Source organism: Felis catus, chromosome B3 (assembly GCF_018350175.1).
Source record: "Felis catus isolate Fca126 chromosome B3, F.catus_Fca126_mat1.0, whole genome shotgun sequence".
Classification (NCBI taxonomy): Eukaryota; Metazoa; Chordata; class Mammalia; order Carnivora; family Felidae; genus Felis; species Felis catus.
The window spans coordinates 10,837,657-10,855,849 of NC_058373.1; the positions used below are offsets into that span (position 1 = coordinate 10,837,657).

Genomic DNA, 18,193 nt, shown 5'->3' on the forward strand with positions numbered 1-18,193 from the left:
TTACGGAGGGTGGGGGGTGGTATTTAACAGCTTAGAGTAAAATGCACCCGAGTGTGGCCCTGTTCGGAGCCTGGGCTGCAGGGGGAATATTCCCTCTCCGTATCCCAATAGCCATCTTTTGGCGTCTGGGATAAAGTTACAGTACCTGGAGAGCAGCTGCGAGTTTGTGTAGCTCCTGCTACCCGTGCTTAAGACCTCGATTCCCCACCGTGGTCTCTCGCCCGCAAGGGGGTCGCATCATTTTGCACTATGTGCGTCTATTTCATTTGCCTTCTGACAGGGGATATTAATGCTCAGACGGCCCAGGGGTGCCTGGCATATCAGAGGAAACAGCTTGTAATGACTCAGCACTGTCAAATACCTACTTTGTCGCCTTGTCCTGCCCCGCGCGGGTGGTCCCAACTTGAGTTCCAGAGAGCGCACTTCCAGACCCGAGTCCAGCCCTGCCTACACAGGAGAAGATTTTGTCAGCGTATAGTGTTAAGTCATTACTTTGGTGATTGACCTGAAACATGAAATGAAACGTCAGAGACTTTGAGTGTTCCTGAACAAGTTTGACGGAGATAGAATGGGACAGGATTTTGGCTGTTGGAATACCACATCCTCAGATAGAACCATGCTTTTCCTGATGTACCACTAATCCCTCCTTCTTGGCCTTGGGGTGCAGTTAATGAAGGCTGGACTGGTGGGTGCCCTGTACCATTCATAGTCTCCAAAGACTCCCGGGCTTACGGTCAGAGGGAAGTACAAGCAGGCTTGTAGCGTAGGGGAACGTCATCTTTGTGGTCAGCAGAGAGGATTGTTCAAACTCTGCTCCGTTCCTGGGGTGCCAAAGTTACAGGGCTCCTGAAAGTCAGCTGCATTTCCTTTGCTCCTTGTGAGATGAAAGTGTTTTAAGTCCCCGTCTCTGTGCATCCTTGACTTGTATGCTGCAGGTGAGCCCTGAAGCCCAAAGCACAGTTTTCTTCGGTGTTTAGATTTTTGTTGTACAAAATGCACTTTTCTCGGTGGTTCCAGCACAGACGGTCCCTGTGGGGGGGGTCCGTTCATCAGCACTTTCACGGAGGGAATTTTGACTGTTAACGATATTAAGATAGGTATGTGTATTACCAAGATGCAAATGCGTATTAACAAGATATTTGTGGGTCTGTGCTGGAGCGTATGCAAAGTATGTACTACCTAACCGGGGTCTGTGTTTGGGGAGGTGATTAGTGCATCAACAGCTGCCTTCGGGTTTACCATTTTGTTCGCCTGAAGCCAGTTTTGTTCAGTAGGGTGCGTTATTCATGCGTGGCAAACAGGAACGGAACTTTTCACACCATGAATGATAAAGGCCTGGTCTTAGTTTTTTAGCTTGCCACGATCTAAGGGTTTTAGAAAGGAACGAGGCTGAGCTTCAACTAGATGAGTAGCCTGGGCTCCTTTAGAAAGTTAAGGAGCAGAGGGCTGCTGGTGAAGCTGGATACCTAAAGGCAGGGCTGGCTGGCACCGGGAGATAGAAAGTTGACTGTAATCCCAGAGTAGGCCAGTGGCAGGAACTCAGCCCACCTGGTTGTTGGTGGTGATGGGGGGAGAGGGGGGCTGCTGGCATTTCCAGCCTGGGCTGATAGAAAGCCTGGTTCAGAGGGGTAGGGTAACAGGAGTCGACAGGTGACCAGCAGAAGGCGGATGGAGGCCCAGGAGAGGACAGGCCTGGGAAACTGAATTTATTTTGATTACTAGGAGCGGAGGGATAGGGTGCTCAGGGCTCTGCCCTGCCCGGCTGGACTCTCTGTGGCCATCTGAACGTCGTGAAAATAAATAGTTTGCTTGCCAGGGTTGACTGAATCAGGTTGCTGTGGGTTTTGTTTTTCTGGGCCACTTGGGAGTTTTCTGTTCATCTGTTAATTTGGAGGTGGAATAAAAAGTTATTCCTGCAGCTGTGTGTGACTTCTTCATGGATAATTTGAGAATGGAACGTTGTAGGATGTTTGCAGGAAAGGCAGACGTCTGCGTTTTAATTCATCACGGCTTTCTTAAGAAACCTCAGAGCCTGCTTTTCTAGGTGATCATACGCACTGTCAGGGTCCATGTGCCAGGGGTGTGTTATATATGATCTTGGCAATCAGCCTGCCTCTCCGAGGAAGCATTTCAGGTACCTGATGAAGGGCACACCGTGGGACACTGCCAACAGTGCTTGCTTTGATAGCGAGGGGGTTATCGAAAGTTCTATGCCAGCGACATTATTTTAATCTATTTGATCCCAGTAGTCCATGCAGCTCCCTTATTATTTTGTCTTCTCAGATGCCGTGTTTTATATTTGGAGGCTTCATTTCATTTCTCCCTTTACTTTCTGAAAAGGGCTTGCCTTGTGTCTTCAGTTGCACTGGTGTAAGCTCCCCAACTGCAGAACTGAAGCAGGAAGTTGCCTGTGATTTGAGAAGCAACTTTGTAAAGCAGGACTGTGTGTGTGTGTGTGTGTGTGTGTGTGTGTGTGTGTGTGCGCGCGCGCGCGCGCTTTCCCTCAAGAACCTGCCCAGGGAGGAAACTCAAGGGAGACTTGTATATGAGACAAACACCAATTGTTAGGCTGGGCAGGGGACCAGCAACTTTTTGCCTCCATGTGTGTGCGGGTGTGGGGGTGGGTCTCCCAGGGCAATGCTGAAGGTTATTGACCCTGACACCCAGATGCTGTGATAGTAGAGATAAGGTAATCGCGCAACCCCCCGGCCAGCTGTGGATTCTGAAATCTGCTACACTTGCAAGTGTTGTAACTGGAAATCATACCTCAGATAAGCCAATGTCACGGGGATGTTCTCTCCTAGTCCCTTAAACTGCCTGAGTGGCTATGCGATACTTTGTTGAGCATAAGAAGAGAGACCCATCCAGTTTGATCGGCAAGGTGTGCTGGGTGGAGAATGCGATTTTCCTTTACTTGGGGCTTTGCTTTGGGTGGCTCCAGTCTGAACTGACCTTGCAAGGATGTAATCTCTGCTTAAGTCTCGGCCCCTTTGGAGAAGGCTTAGGCCTATGGGAACTGCAGGGAGAGAAAGTTATTTTGTGTGTACTTCATGGTGATGTGTGGAGACCCACTGAGATGTCTCAAGCCATTCTTGGAGTCCAGCCCTGCCTGTAGAGCTTCGTGTGTGTTATCAAATTGCCGAGGACTGGAGTCGATAAGGCTGTGTACAGGAAATTAAAACCTTGACACCTCTGGGCAGTTAGGATCGAGGCTCACATACAAATGCATTTGAATTTCCTCAGGATGCAAACTTGACAAGGCCTGTTGAGTCTCCAGGGTGGGGTGCACAGATAGTGCCTAGGACCCGGGGTGGGCATTTCCCTATTTAGAGTTTTGCAAACCCTAAGTCGGAGGTTGTCGTGACGAAATAATTCGCCGGATGACTGAGTGCATGTAACAGAACTCCCATCTCACTGATTTCTAGTCACTTTAAAAAGTGTTAGGCCTGAGAGCATTCAGTGGCTTGCAATTACTTGTAAGGTGAAACTACTGGATTTGTTATTCTTCTTTTTTTTTTCTCTCTCCCTAAAGAAGCATCATTTTGAAGATGGGTTTTTACGGCTCTTACCCAGAAGCAGACAGCTGAGGGACATTTTTAAAGTCCTTGTCAAATTAGTATGATGACTAAGGCGACTGTATTTTACTTAATCAAATTATTTTACACACTTATGGTTACTCAAAGTGACAAATTCCCTGCCATTTGCATAATTACTATATAGCCCCAGGTAGTAAGAAATACAATTACCCTGATTTTTTTTTTTTCCTTGCTGTTTGGTTGCACATGTTTAGCTAATAATTATTTAGGGGAAAAATGATTTCTGCAAATTCCTTTCAATCAGCTTTGTGTACACAGCTTAGTTTCTGTAGGGGTTTTCTCTTGTGGGTTTCATGGTCAAAGAAATGGGATCAGTGGGCTGTAAAGCGGGCAAGATCCTTCCTGAATTTTGCAACTCTCCCCCTTTTCCTAATTTTAGATACCTTACAAAGCAGAGGACACAGAGGCCTCTCCGCAGGGGCACTGTCTTGCTAATCACATGCCCAGCATTTAAGCTCATCTTGCTTGCCTGCCGCCGGAATGGCATTGCTCTGTGTTAAGCTGGATAAGTTTCTACTTGGGCAGAGGCAGTTGGAGCAAGAGGGGTTCTGCATCTCTCTTGCTCATCTTGAAGCAAGCTTTCAAGTGCTGCTTGTTTATGGAGGGGCTCGCATAGCCATCACTGGGGATGAGAGTAAGTGTAACCTAGCAAAAAACAATGAGGAGGCAGCCACAGTTGAAGACGATGAAGGTCTGGAATAAAGACCCAACAAAATCCGTGAATGTTCCTGGTTAATTGCAGACAGGGGTGTTCCTTTCAGGGTCTAGGCCTCCTGCAGAGGGAGTGGCAAGGACTCCCGCTGAGCTGACTTTGTTCCTTGGATTGAGGGAGGGCTCCTTGAGGGGCCAGGCAAGGAGGGTGGGGCCTGCCAGGTGACTGAGCAGGCAGGTCTGCAGAAGTTGCCCCCCCTCTTGCTGGGATGGAGAATAAAACTCTACCAGCAGTATTTCTCCTTTCAACTTGGTGAACACATTTAACTTGCAGGGATTTAATTTTTTTTTTTTTTAAGTTTATTAATTTTTGACAGAGACAGAGTGTGGGCATGAGCTGGGGAGGGGCAGAGAGGGAGGGAGACACAGAATCCAAAGCAGGCTCCAGGCGCCGAGCTGTCAGCACAGAGCCCAACGCGGGGCTCGAATTCACAAGCCCCGAGATCATGACCTGGGCCGAAGTTGGATGCTTAACCTACTGAGCCACCCGGGCGCCCCAAACTTGCAGGGATTTAACTGCAGCACATCATTTAATAAATAACCACATTCCTCCAAAGGAGAATCACCATACTCAACACTTCTACTCATGTTTTGTACACCTACTCCTATTATGTATGTTAATATGTGCATCGTGTGCATTATACGTTTACATACGTACACGTTCTGGTGTAGGGTTGCATAGACCAAATATTGAATGCTGTCCCTTTTGGACGTTGTTAAGGGACAATTTGCTGGTAATTTTGATTGTGTGGCTTAAACATGGGTTTAGAACTCCCCTGAAGTCAAGTGACCTATATTCTGTCCCCTCTCAGAAATGTTTTTGGTAATCTGTAAACTGGAAAGATAGCATCCTTGTTCCTTTAACTTAGTTTTGCTTTCTGTTGCTATATCTGTATCTACAAAATAGGAAATAAGTAGGGGGGAAAGGGTGGAATCAGTGACTTTGGTTCACAGGATAAATAAAATTGGTATGGTTTGAGAAACTTGTATTTTATGTAACCCAAGTGTCTATGTGTTCATGTTAAAATGACTAAACGTGGTTAAAACCCCAAATGAAATGGTTAAAATTGCCAGGAAGGAGAATGATAAGCATCTGCGGCAACCGTGGCTCAATGGATGAGCTTCCGAAGACCTGGGATTCCCACCCACGTTCTCCCCTTCTTGGCTGTGTGTTCCTAAACTGATTACTTAACCTCTCTGTGCCTTGTTTTTTCATTTTAAAACGGGGGTCTAATAATACTCATAACGATTCTCTGAGGATTCACTGAATTGGTACATGGAAAGCACTTTGAATGCTAACTGGCACATGCTGTTTGATATATACGAGCTGTTAATAATGACATGGTTGTACACATTTTCCACAGGCATTCAGTTTGTAGCCCCAACAAATGAGCAATAAAATTATTTCAATCAAACTTTGATTTGGGTGTAGTGAACTGTACTCTCAGGTAGTTCCCTTGTTCTGCATGAACATTTTGTCCGGGAGGTAAAATGTTTTTAGAAGCAAGAAATAAGTACCAGTTGCTAATTCTGTTTATTCCCTTATTCTAAATGTAGCAATCCATTTTGTCTTAAAGACGCTGTAAGAATTACCAGTCACGTGGGAGAGGAGTTCGCTCTAGTAATGGTTCTGTCGAGTGTTTCTAGCCAGTGGGTACTTGGAGGTGGGTGGACAGGGGCGCTCGGGACGGCTGGGAGGGACAGGCGTCCTGATGCCTCGTTTTGGGGGGCCCTGTTTCCCGTCGCTCTGGTCTGTGGCTACAGGATAGGGAATCCTTGATGGTCCTCTATGTTGCAGGCAGCTGAGGAGCAGTGAAGAGTGTTGGCTATGGAGTCAGAAGACTTGGACTTGAACCCGGGCCTGCTACCTACCGGCTCCTGGTGACTTGACTTACCTGAGTCCCAATATTGTCATCTGAAAAATGGGACCGGCTGACAGATGGTTGAGATATTTGAATAAATGGACACATGATAGAGTGCTCTCCTAGGGTACAGGATTCAGTACTTGCTTTGCTACTAATGACACAACCCTAGTCGCTGACCTTGGCGTAACCAAAGTCCTTCCCCAGGGCCTGAGAATTTGGGGTATTGTGTGAGGCCTCGGTTCTGTTTCCCACATTGGAGATTGGGGCCCTCATAGCTCACTCTGCTTCTCTGGGTGAAGAGTGGCCACTTCAAAGCAGCCTGGAGTGTCAGCATTCGGGGATCAAGGGACATATGTCCTGGACATATGCTGTCCTCTGGTCAGCGACCTGGGAGCTTGGTCCTGGTTGCCGGGGGCGGGGCTCAGGTCTCCTGCCACACCCACTGCTTCATCTTAATCCTCCTGCAGTGCTCGACAGGGCTCAGCAGGCACAATTGGGGCATTTTCCTCATCTTGACCCTTTTTGGTTTCTCCAAAGCAGAGCAAGTAGGCTCTTTTTTAAAGTTAAAAAACTTTTTTTTAATGTTTACTTATTTTTGAGAGACAGAGCATGAGCGGGGGAGAGGCAGAGAGAGAGGGAGACAAGAATCTAAAGCAAGCTCCAGCATCTGAGACTGTCTGCACAGCATCTGTCCGCTGTGAGCATCTGCACAGCATCTGAGCTGTCTGCACAGAACCCGATGCGGGACTTGAACTCACAGATCTCGAGATCATGACCTGAGCCGAAGTCGGACGCTTAACCGACTGAGCCACCGAGGCACCCTGAGCAGGCTCTTGATAGATGCCGTGCTGTTTCTCATCCTCCGGCTCCATTCATCTCCACTTACGATGATTATTTAGGGGGTTACCTTTGCCCAGCGCCCCTCTGGTCACACTTGTCTTTGGGAAGGATAGGGAATGGACTGGGCTCTTCTCAGTGCATCCACCTGCAGCATCTGTTTTAGGCGAGTTCTTAGCTTCACATTCAAGGGCCACGGGCTTCACAAGAGAGCACACGCTCTCTGAACACCACTGCATCCCCAGACTCTGCTGGCTGGACGTCGACTTCCCCGAGGAAGAAACCCTATCAGCTTCCTAAGACCCTGGACCTTCTGTAGCCACAGTTGAGTGAACAAGCCTGGCTGGGGGTGGGGGTGGGAGGGGTGCCGTGTCGTGGGCGCTCCAGTGACAATATGCAGAGCGGAAACGCTCCACTGGGTGTAGCGGAATCTCTGCAGCTGGCTGTTCCCAGCTTCTTTATTTCTGTTCTTCTTTGTGGCTTCGAGACGAGCCTTTCTGAAAAGGGAACCCCTTCCTAACGGAGGGTTTGGTAGCTCAATTTAATAGAGATGATCGTAACCAGCCCAGCTGTTTCCTGAAACGAGTGGACATTCCTCTTGAAATAGGGAATGGTTATTTCCCTGAGACATAATAGTCGGTCATTAAAATTTTCTTGGACTTAATACAAATGTCTCATTTATGACTTCCAGTCAACACTTGCAAACAGTTTAAAAGCCAAAGATAACGTAGGTTGGCTCCAAGCCACAGGTTTTGAATGGGGCTGGGGAGGGGGTAGTGTGGAGCCCACTTACTCCCCTTTGCCTCCATGATTTCCTTCATAAATACCTTCATAAATCAAAGGTGCCTTCAACACCTCTTCAATACTCTGTTCTTCTGGGACATCACATCCCCAGTGGCATTTTAAGATGCCTGGTAACAGAATGGAAGAGCCTTGAGTGTAACAGCGATGTCTTCTTTCCTTAGCATTGGGTTTGGTTAAAATCTTTGCCACGAGCACAGAGGCAAGCTGTGGCCACAACCCATCCGAGTGGCCAGTGGCATGCTGGGTCCCTGGCAGGTCCCAGCAGGTCTGAGTTACTGTGGGATAGAGTGAGTCCGTTCAAAAGCCTAGGGAGTGCCTTTCTTCTGTCTGTGCGTCTGTCTGTCCACCCACCTACACTCCGTATGCGAGTTCTGTACTATGTGCTGGCAGATTCTGATTTGTCTGTCAAGTTGCCCTTTGGGACGGGTCTCTGGATAATTAACTTGGCTGTCCGGGTGGCCCTCGAAACCTTTCGTCGGTGGGTCTGAAGCCTGTTGTGGCTGTCTCTTCCTAGCTCCCCGAGTCCCCGATGATGCAGAGTTAGCAGAAATAGGAAGGAGCCAAGAGCAGGCTTTCAACACATAGTCCTGGGGAATATAATAGACTATTAGGCATCTTGCTCCCTAAGTCACTGCCTACACAACTACCAGAACTTCAGCAAGATAGAGACGATTCTTTTTAGCTCCATTTCTGCACTCGCAAGGTTGGTGCAGGGAGAACAGTGTCACAATGGCGCTTTCAATTAAAGACTATTGTCAGATGTTCTTGGGACTGGCTGTTGTCTTTCCCTCCTCCCCTCTTTGGGAGAAGGCTTATGTAAAATAGACACGCTCCGTTTCTAATTGTTGGATCTGCTCCCCCAGCCTGACACTGCCTCTTTCCCATCCTCGGCTGATTCGAATGAGAAATTACCACCTTGAATATAAGCAAGTGGAAATTGGAAAGCCGCCCTCCGACTGATTATGTAAGCTCTAAAATACTGTACCTGAAATCTTGTGTTTCCCTCGCTGAGAATTCTCTTAATGAAGGTACAAATTTCTAAGCGCGGACCTGTATGTTTTTATTATGTAAGCTTCCATTATCGTGACCCCAACCTGTGAAAAAGAATGGTGTTGATGAGTTAATCTCTCCGTTGGCTTTCAGGGTCAGAGAATCATTGGAAGTAGACTCACAGAGCCACCTAGAGCTCTCCCCCTGGAACTTGGCAGCCTGCTGCTTCAGCACCAGCACCTTCTCTCCTGGGGTGCATAGGCTCGTTCTGTGTCTGAGGTCACCCTGACTCTCCGGGTGGCAGAGGGCAGGTGTCCGTGAAGGCTTGAGAGATTGCTTGTGCGATTCAGTGGCGTGTTCGGGAATAAAACCACTGCCGATTGTGATGGGCATCCGTGCTTTGGACATTTCATTTCCCAAAGTCCCCCTACCATCGCCTTTGGCGTGTATTTTGCCTCGTGTTGCATAATTTGCCGGTCTTGTGTTGTGGCTCATTCCCACCATCCTCTTCTCAGGCTGCACGCTGCGTGGCCCATTTCACATTTACAGCCTCCTAAAGTGTAGACAAGGAGCTTATTTTGTGGCCAGAGTGGACACTGGGAGGAAATACTTAAAAGAAACTAGACGAGTTGAAAGAGATCCAGAAGAGCTTCAGAAAGGCCTCCCCTGTCTTCATGCGGAAAATTTAGGACAAGACTCACAACTGATTGTGTGATTTATCATGTGGCGGGTCGCGTTGTCCCCCCAGTGTGGTAAGGCTGGGAGGCTGAAATGCCAAGAGGAGTTTTTCAGCCAGCCGAAGGAAGGATGTCTTCTGGAAACAAAACCCACAAAGTAGCACCTTCGCTTTACCTTTGCCAAATCTGTGGAGATGCGTACGAATCGAAAAGGCCGTCAGCGTAGCTCTGCGGCTTGCAGGTGATGGGAGCAGGTGGGGAGGGCGTCCTTACCACACACGGGCTCAGAGGGGCGCGTGGAGCCAGCAGGACTTGGGCTAAAAGCGGATGCAGCCCCGTGAACCTTCTGAGATGCACAGGTGGAACCGACTGTCTACTCGGCATGTCGTCCCTGTGTCCCAAGGTTGGCCTTGGCCTGCGTTCTTAGGTCTCTTTAAAAATAACGGGCGCCTGGGTGGCTCAGTTGGTTAAGTGTCCGACTTCAGCTCAGGTGATGATCTCACGGTTTGTGGGTTCGAGCCCCAAATCAGGCTCTGTGCTGACAGCTCAGAGCGTGGAGCTGGCTTCCGATTCTGTGTCTCCCTCTCTCTCTGCCCCTCCCCCGTTCATGCTCTGTCTCTGTCTCAAAAATAAATAAATGTTAAAAAAAAATAAAAAAAAATATCTGCCCTTACTGCTTTTCATCTTAGGCAAAATCGGCACAGGATTAAGTAATTTACCCAGATATGCAGCCCCTACCCTCCAGAGCTAGCCCCCCACGTTAGCTCGCGGCGTGAGTAGGTGAACAGTCCAGAAGAGTTTCATTTTTGGAAATAATGATTGTAAACATACAAATAAAAGTAATGTTGGGGCGCCTGGGTGGCTCAGTCGGTTAAGCGTCCGACTTCAGCTCAGGTCACCATCTCTCAGTCCGTGAGTTCGAGCCCCGCGTCAGGCTCTGGGCTGATGGCTCAGAGCCTGGAGCCTGCTTCCGATTCTGTGTCTCCCTCTCTCTCTGCCCCTCCCCCGTTCATGCTCTGTCTCTCTCTGTCTCAAAAATAAATAAACGTTAAAAAAAAAAATTTTAAAAAAAAGTAATGTTTTGGTGAATGCAGGAAAAAAGTCCACTTTGTTTTCTCTTTTAAAATATTCCTTTATATATATATATATATGTATATATATATACACACACACATATATATACGTATATATGTATATATACACACACATGTATATACATATATGTATATATAGACCGTTTCCTAATAGGCATCATACCTATCCTTAATCTGGTGAGCAGGTAAAAATACATACACTTGTATTTATCCGTCTTCTGATACTTTAGAGTTCACTGGGGAACGCTTTGTCACTTAAAAGTAATAGGACCAAGGCAGCTATTAAAAATGCCTCTAGGGCTGCAGGCACCCAAGGCCGTCAGGGAGGCTGGGCAGTGTGACCAGGTTCACGTTTCCGAGCCCCCAAAAGGAAGCTGAGTGTTCCTGTGTTCAGGTCCGTCGCCTCCGTGACTGCTTTTCTCTTTGCACCGGGTGAGCTGAGCTCTGGTGGTCACGGTGGTCAGCTCAGCTCTGTCGCCTCCTGGTTGTTCATTAATTTTATTCTTGCCTCCCTGTGCTGGCCCCTGACGCCACAGGGCCACGCCTCGCCAGCCCTGGCAGGATGTCCCAGTCGGATCCATCAGACCTCTGTGAGAGCGTGCTCCCAGGAGTCAAACCCTGGTCACTCCTGAGTAGGACGCCTGTGCCAGGCTTATGCTACAGGCACTGTCAGTATCCTTCTTCAGGCTGTTTCCTTTGTTGGTTTCTCACCGTCCTCATTGGGTGGGTAATATAAGCTGAGCTCTCAGTCCTACGGGAGGTAAAGATCCAGTCCCACCTTTGACCACAGACTGTATGGTAATTCTTGCCTTCCCGGATGGACCCTATTGTATTTTATTTGGGGGGTGGGGGTGGGGGTGGGGAGTGTGGTCTTCATATTCTATTTAAACCTTCCCCTGTGGAGTTCAGAGGATAGTAGGGGCATTCCCAAACATTTTCTGTATCTCTGATGTTAGAGAAAAATTGGGTTATATATTCTCCCTTAGATATAGAAAGGTGTGACGTGTAGTACAGAGAAAGTGACTTTGACAGTTCATCCTTTGGTTGGAGGAAGACTTGGACCCAGGGGCGGGAAGGTGGATGACGATATGAATGAGTTTCTAGGGCATTTCTGAAGGAAGAAATGGGGTGTATTGGTCCCCTGGGGCTCTGCTGAAACAAACTAACCATACACGGGGTGGCTTCCAACAACAGATTTATTTTCTGGCAGTCCTAGAGGCCAGGAGCCTGAAATCAGGGTGTCGGCAGGTGCGTCCTTCTTCTGAGACTCCAGGTAGGATCGTTTCTTGCTTCTTTGTAGTTCCTGACAGTGGCCCTTGATCTTTGATGTTCCTTAGATAGGCTTTGTACCCCTCCCTTATGTGACTCTGAGGTCACATGGCATTTTTCTTCTGTGTTTCTCTCCTCCTCATAGAAGGACACCACTCCTATTGGATTAGGATCTACCCTAATGACCTCAACTTACCTTAACTACATTTGGTAAGACCTTGTTGCAAATAAGGTCACATTCCCAGATATCAGGAATTAGGGCTTCATCCTAGTCCTTTTTGGGGGACACGATTCAACTCACGATACCAGGAGCAAAATAGAGCAAAGGACCCTAAAATGGTCTGATGGTACAAAGAAGAAGAAAAAGACAGACTCTTTGCCCTCTTCAGGGTTTTGGGTTGGGTAGGAAACTTCTGGAATGTTGGTCAGCGTGTCATTCTTTGCAGATGTGCTATCCTGTGACAATCCTTGTTTCCTTTCTGAATAAGTAAGGGGATGACTATGTTTCTGTCTGTGGGGTGGTGGTTAGGCTGCGGGAGTGAGCCCAGTTGCGTTAATGAATAGCTTTGAACACACTCTTTCCCGATTCTGGGCATAGCTGAGTGCAGGGAGTGGCTGGGATGAGTACAGCATCTGATTAAGGGAAATGCATGTTAAAAAAAAAAAAAAAGCCTAGAAATACATGTGGGTGAACATTATGTGTGTATATATTTAGAGTGCGTGTAGTACAGCTCTCCTGTGCCTTACACCCGGGACTCCTTAACAGGAACCAGGCCCCGTGAAATGTCCAGCTGGCCCCGTCGCCTCCCTGAAGTCCTACCTGATGCAGGAGGACTGGAAGAGAATATTATGGCCATGCCGGCCAGTCCCAGATTTGGCCAGGTGTGTGTTACATTAGGACCAGACCCCTGCCTTCTAATCTCATTCATCTCCAGGGTTGGTTTTTTTTTTGTTTTGTTTTGTTTTTGCTGGGGGTGGGACTGTCTGATTCTCAGAGTTTCTCAGCATTGGCTCCTTTTAAAAGACTTCAGCTTGGTCTCTGCCAAACGTGGACAACTTCTTGAAGTAACTGTGAGCAACATTGACTTCAGTAAAGGCATCTTCTTGGGCCTCACAGAGTCTCTTTATCCTGGTGGCAGGGATGGCATGTTTATATTTTTTTCTACTAATGACTCCTTCATGAGACCGTTCCAGGCCCCTGGCCAGGCCACGGCCCTGTCCTCCTGGAGACCTGCAGCTGGTCTGGCTGTATCCGCGGTCCACGGGACGGCATGGTCTTTGCCATAGAAGCCAAGTGTTGGGTCAAAGTGGGAGGTGATGTTGGAGATGGCCCTGGGGAGAAGAGTAGCTGTCCAGTAATTTTCTCAGCCTTGGTCAGGGTGGATCCAAAGGGAAGGAGACGTCAGGCTGGTATTTCAAGAGTCTGGCTGGGGAAAGCCTTCGCAGGTGGGACGGGAGTGGGAAGCCATTTTGGAGGAGAAGGGGAAGGCTGGGAGCACAGGGCCACAGCCACATGCAGGAGCATGTCAGCGCCAGCCAGCATTGCGGGGGCCGTCGGCACCTCTCTTGGCAAGGCTTACCTCCCTCCCCCCAGCTTTGAAGTGGTGCCCTGAAATGCTGCTACAGGCATGTGGAAGGCAGCCGCATCATGGCGTCCTCAGACTTACCTAGAAGCAAGCATGGCCGCATCGCATGATGTAGGCAAGGGTCTGAAGGACACCGCTTGTCCCAGTGTGCTGTGCCCGCCTGGATGGGGGCAGTCGAGGAGGGGCGGGGGCTGGGGCGTCCATACACAATGGCACCTCTGTGGCCGACCTCTTTTTTGACTTCTCTTCCAATGAGATTTCTGCAAGATGAGCTAAAATGAGGAAAGGTCCTATCGTATTGGACTTCTTTTTTTCTTCAAACACTTTAGCTCGGCCTTGGATGTATCAGTTCTGGGTAACTTTAAAGCTGGTAACAGAACAAACTGTGTTCACACACAGGAAATGTCTCCAAACAAAAAGTGGGTGTGCAGTTTACAGTTTAAAAATTGGATGGAGGCCATTCGAACTTCCCCTCCCATTCTCCTTGAGAAGGACTTGGCAAGCTGCTGAGAGGGGGCATTCCTCCTTGGAATAATCGTGAGGGTCCAGAGGGAAGCTCTCTTCGGAGCAGAGCTCACCGGCAACTGGGCTGAGGCCCCGATGCTGTGGGGGCTAGGAGGCTGGTGGAGCGTTCACTGAGCTGGGTGCCCTTCAACTTCACATCCTGTGTAGAGGGGATGTGGAGTGTGGCCAGAATGCCTCTGGCCTGTTGGCCCACACCTGTTGCCCACAGATGGCCGATCTAAAAACACGGGCTGAGACAGCTCAGGAACCTTGTGTGGCCTCATCACTTGGCTCTACCATTAACTTGAACTTCAAGTTCATGCTTGTGGTATTTTTCTTAATATAGAGACCTACTGTTTTACCTATTGCACAAGGACCACGTGTGTTGAAGATTTGGAAAATATGGAGAAACATAGATTCAATAATTTAACACCACCACCACCACCACCAATAATAATAATAAAAAAACATTATCCATAATGTCAGGGCCTGGAGAGACACTGTCAACATTTTGGGACCCGTGCTTTTCAATCTCTGGGACTACCTGTGTTTCCTTATGACTGTGAGGACAGAGTACAGGTGGCCCTCCAACTATGTGGGGAGGTTAGGGGCATCAACACCCACCCACTTCCCCCACAGTCTGTGTGTAACATTTGACTCCCTTAAAACTTCACTACTAATAGCCTACAGTTGATTGTGAGCCTTACCAATAATACAGCCAATTGGCTAACACATATCATATATATGTATTATATACTCTATTCTTATAATCCAGTAAGCTAGAGAAAAGAAAAGGTTATTAAGAAAATCATAAGGAAGAGAAAATACATTTATAGTATTGTACTTTATGGGGAAATAAATCTGTGTATAAGTACATCTGTGTAGTTCACATCTGTGTTGTTTAAACGTCAATGATAATAGAAGATATTGGTTTTGTGAAGTCCATGCCTGCTGTGTGTTAATCTTGTGTGGCTTTGGGCAAATGACTTTACCTCTCCATTTTATGTCTAAGATTGGCATGGTATTTTTACCTACTTCCTACTAAATGAGATAATCCATTCACAGTGCTTACCCCGTGCCTGTGCAGAATGTTACTATTGTTACTATTATTATTTTATAATAAATCAGATCACACTGCACATTCTTACTCTTTCCCCTAAACCACCGTGACTACTTTCTAAGAATTTTTTGTAACGTTTTATTTTTTATTTTTGAAGGAGAGAGAGAGATGGAGAACATGAATGGGGGAGGGGCAGAGAGTGAGGAAGACACAGAATCCAAAGCAGGCTCCAGGCTCAGAGCTGTCAGCACAGAGCCCAATGCAGGGCTCGAACTCACAAACTGCCAGATCATGACCTGAGCTGAAATCGGATGCTTAACCAACTGAGCCACCCAGGTGCCCCTGTGACTACTTTTCTGTAACATCAGATGTTTTCCTCTGGTGTCACTGTTATGAAGAAAAATGACCTTATTGTTTTTGTAAAAACAATGCATATTCATTATGAAGAATTTTAAAATGAAGTAAAGTTCAGATAAAAAATATTTTAAGACATTCCAAATCCTACCAGCGTTCGGAAATAATTGGGACCGATCCTGGTGTTTGAGGGGTAATAGTTATCTTCTCTCCGTTTCCCCCTGCTCCCACCAATTAATAATCAATAGTGTAGCAGACATGATGGCCAACCACAGGGGTATAAGAATATCAGCTTGGAGTTTGTATGGAGACATTTGGAGTTCGGATTGCAAAAACTCAGTTTGTGGCCAGATCCAGGCTTCAGACTACTTTGCTCCTGGTCAGAATGATGGGCTGTCCGTCTCTGCAGGGGTGCACCTGCAAAGCTTACCTCCTGGAGGAGCAAAGAATGTGTGCATCCTGAGGTCTGTTCACAGGACAGGAAAAGGAAGAGGTCAGGGCAAGACTGTTAGACTTCCTTTCATGATTTTATAGACCAGATAAGTCTCCTGAGCCCCCTTTGGGGAGGATGCAGTGAGGAAGTCAGAACAGATAATTTTTCTTTGTTTCTTCCAGAAAGTAGAGGTTCCTCCTTTAGTATGGATCCGGGTATGGGTTCTGGGAAGAGGAAGGAGTAACTCCCACCCCCTTTATAATGATCATTAGCAGTATAGCATCTCAGAGTTCTTTCCGTTCCACGGAAAATCGGCTGGCTGGCTAGATATACTTTGTAAGATACATGTTCTTAAAATACAAAGTAGTAAATTTAACTTCACTCCGGTTTCACAGAAGACTTAATTAAAACTTGGAAGAAGTCACTGCCTTCTACCCTTGAGTGTTGCCATGGAAGAGTCCAAGGCCAACGCGCTTTGTCCTCCTTTATAGACTACGCGCTCGTAGATAAGAGGCTGGAGGAGCTCTTTCTTAGTATCGGACATGTCACTTAACGAGTATATCACTGCCGCATGAGATGTGTCATATTTTTGTGGCACTTGGTGTGTTCTTTCAGTCGACAGATTCAATTCTTTATTAATAGTCTCAGGAGAATTTTCTTATATTGTCTCTTTGATTTTTCTTGGTTCTGGGCAGTGAGTTCTCTGATGGAAGGACACCAGTTACTTGTATGTTGGATTGTCTTTGAACTCTATACTTGTTTGTTTTTCTTTGATTACTTGGATCCCTTGTTTTTATCGATCGTCACTTTTTTTTTCATTTTTTTTATTTTAGCTTTCCTGTAGTCAGTAAATTGATGAAGCCATCTTTCTTTAGTTTGCTGTAAATTTTACTCTATGTATTGCTTTTCTAATGTTTATTTGCTCCCCAATTTATTTCTTTAGGTCTACAATCTCATTCTCTTTCTTTCTTTCTTTCTTTCTTTCTTTCTTTCTTTCTTTCTTTCCTTTTTCTTTGGGCGGGGGGAGGGTTAATGTTGCCTTTGAATTCTCAATTTACTGCACTCTTATTCATATTAAGTTCTATGGCTCAGAGATCTTTCTGGGGGAATCCTCCTCTTCTTGCATTATGTTTTCTTGGAGGCTGAATTCTTTGTCTTTGATACAATGTTTCATTTGTCCTTTCCTCCAGGAGTCTGTGTTTGTAGAGACCAGACCTTTTTGTTTGCTTTTTATCACTCTGTTCTTGCCTGGGTGAGTCTTTGCAGATCTTTGTTGTTCTGGGTGTGGGTGATTTCTGGGTTCAAAGCCTCTCTTTTTTGCCCCTTTACCACCCAGTTGAAGTTTGATGGCTAGATTTTTGTTTCTGTCCATGCTTTCTGCACCCTGAGGGCCTGCAGAGCAGCCAGGACTGGCTGTGCCATGGCAGGTGGTATGCAGGGCGCTGACTAGTCATGGCTAGATGATGTTGGCTTGGTGGCTTTTGCTTCTGGGATGTTTTAAAGGTTCTTTTAAGTGGGCTCAGTCTTCCTGTGGAGGAACACCCACTGCATACCCTTGGGCAGTATTCTCTGGCTTTGGATCAGCCCCGGATTTCACCATGTATTCCTGGAACCTTCACTTCCTCCCAGCAGAGGTAATCAGCACCAGGGTTCATGGCCCCCTCTTCATCCTTTTCTCCCCTGAGGATGTTTTCACCATTCCCCACTCAGAAAAGAGGAATATATTGACACCTGCTCAGGTTACTTTTCTCCAGATTTGCTGATACGCATGAAAACTCTGCGGATTTTTTATTTAGTCCCTGGTTCATCTTCCTTCGCGTGGTAGATGCTGGGTTTTGAGCCTGGCCATGTCATCCTGTTCTCTTCTGTTCTACAGTCTTCCTTTACTTTCCCTGGTAGGCAGTGTTTGATTATTATGTACTCATTTTTTCTTGGTTGTTTTTTTTTTTTTTTTTTGACTGGTGAGTTTTTAAAAAATTTCTGCTTTAACATTTTTTTGGTTAAGTTTTGGAGGAGTGAGATTTTGTAAGAAGTTTGTACTGTTTAAGAAAATGTTTATTTTTGAGAGAGAGAGAGAGAGAGAGAGAGAGAGAGTGAGAGAGCTAGCAAGGGAGGGGCAGAGAGAGAGGGAGACAGAGAGACAGAGGAGCTGAAGTAGGCTCTGTGCTGATAGCAGCCAGCAGGATGTGGGGGCTTGAACTCCTCAGCTGTGAGATCACAACCTGAGCCGAAGTCAGATGTTTAGCCGGCTGAGCCACCCAAGTGCCCCAGGAGTTTCTATCATTTAATACCCAGTATCACTTTAGAAGTTTGTAGAGAATCCCATTGTATTTCATTCCCCTATATCTGTTGATCAGTCACGACGAAGGAGGGAGGACTGACATTTTCTAAGTGTCTTCTGTGTGCCAGGGAG

General features: G+C 47.0%; 1 protein-coding gene and 1 long non-coding RNA gene across 6 annotated transcripts in view; one reads left to right on the forward strand and one right to left on the reverse strand.

Annotated features, from left to right (window-relative positions):
- SLCO3A1 (solute carrier organic anion transporter family member 3A1) overlaps window positions 1–18,193 on the forward strand; it is a 312,860-nt gene that overhangs the window by 859 nt on the left and 293,808 nt on the right. The gene's annotated exons all lie outside the window — the stretch shown is intronic.
- On the reverse strand, window positions 12,772–13,745 carry LOC123385817. Its single transcript, XR_006598877.1, has 2 exons — window positions 13,511–13,745; window positions 12,772–13,175 (listed from the first exon to the last, which is right to left on the reverse strand). It is a non-coding gene; the product is annotated as an uncharacterized LOC123385817 (long non-coding RNA).